At 65.9% G+C, this 1270-nt stretch overlaps 1 long non-coding RNA gene across 1 annotated transcript in view; it reads left to right on the forward strand.

Moving 5' to 3' along the window:
* The window catches only part of LOC113980323, a 1046-nt gene extending 428 nt beyond the window's left edge, over positions 1 to 618 (forward strand). The window contains exon 2 of the long non-coding RNA XR_003538116.1: positions 243 to 618. This is a non-coding gene — a long non-coding RNA (uncharacterized LOC113980323). The remainder of the gene's footprint in view (positions 1 to 242) is intronic.
* Positions 619 to 1270: the final 652 nt, after the last annotated feature.

Below are 1270 nucleotides of genomic sequence, written 5' to 3' on the forward strand. Positions count from 1 at the left end.
CCTGGGGGGGGGGTTGAAGGGGGTTTGGGGGTTCTGGGGGGGGTTTGGAGGAGCTTTGGGGGTTCTGGGGGAGGTGTGGAGGGGGTTTGGGGGTTCTGGGGTCTTGGAGCAAGTTTGGGGGGCAGCAGCCCCCCCGCTCCGTGGGTGATCTGTGTGTGTTTTGGGAGGGGTCTGGGGGTGCTGGGGGGGCTCCTGGTGCCTCCCCTGACCCCCCTTTCCCCCCTCTCTCTGTCCCCCCGCAGTCGAACAGACCCGATAAGGACCCCCCAGGCCCCGCCGCCGCCGGGACCCCCCCGGGACCCCCCCTCATCTTCCACTCCGAACCCCCCCCCCCCTCAAAAAACCCGGCCCGCCCGCGGGGGAGGGGCCGCCACCCCCCCCCCTTCCACCCCGGGGGGGGTTTGTAGAAAAACGGCCTGAAAAGACAAAAAAAAACCCCGAGAAGAAGAAAAACCTCCCAAAACGTGAAGTTTTTCCCCGTGCAGCAGCTGGGGGGAGGGGCCTGGGGAACCTTCTCACCCCCCCCCGGGATCCCCCAAACCCCCCCCGGGGACCCCCCCCGACCCCCCCGGGCTGTAAAATTTCTTGTTTTTTGGTAATAAAGTTGCCGAAACGGCCTCAAACGCGTGGGGGCGTGGCCTGTGCGGGGGGCGGGGCTTAGAATGAATGGAAGCTCCGTATAAGGGAAAAGGGGCGGGGTCTGCGAGGAGAGGGGGCGTGGCCTATGAGAGGGCGCTAATGCTCCAATAAGGCAAAAGGGGCGGAGCTTGTGCGGGGAGGGCGTGACCTCGCTTTCCCGCCGCTGGGCAGCCCCGCCCTCTTGAAGCGGCTGGGCGTGGCCTGCAGTGGGCGGGGTCATGCGGGCTGGCTATAAAAGGGGCCGCGGGAGGAGTCGGGGCCTTTTCGGGGCGGGAGCGGGTGAGAAACGGGCTGGGGGTGTCATTGTGGGAGGGGGGAGTTTGGGGTTATTTAGGGGTGTCCTGGGTGGCATCGGGGGCCGTGGGAGGGCCATGGGAGGGCCCTGGAGGTTCTGTGGGCCCGGCGAATCCTTGGGGAGGATTTTAGGGGTTCTGTGGGCCTGGGATGTCCTTGGGGAGGGTTTGAGGGGTTCTGTGGGCCCGGCGAATCCTTGGGGAGGATTTTGGGGGTTCTGTGGGCCCGGCGAATCCTTGGGGAGGGTTTGAGGGGTTCTGTGGGCCTGGGATGTCCTTGGCGGGGGGGGAGAGCGAAATATGGGGGGGCTGTTTGGAAGAGATTGAAGGAGGTGATG

Source organism: Neopelma chrysocephalum, unplaced genomic scaffold (genome assembly GCF_003984885.1).
Source record: "Neopelma chrysocephalum unplaced genomic scaffold, ASM398488v2 Primary Assembly neopelma1_93691, whole genome shotgun sequence".
Classification (NCBI taxonomy): domain Eukaryota; kingdom Metazoa; phylum Chordata; class Aves; order Passeriformes; family Pipridae; genus Neopelma; species Neopelma chrysocephalum.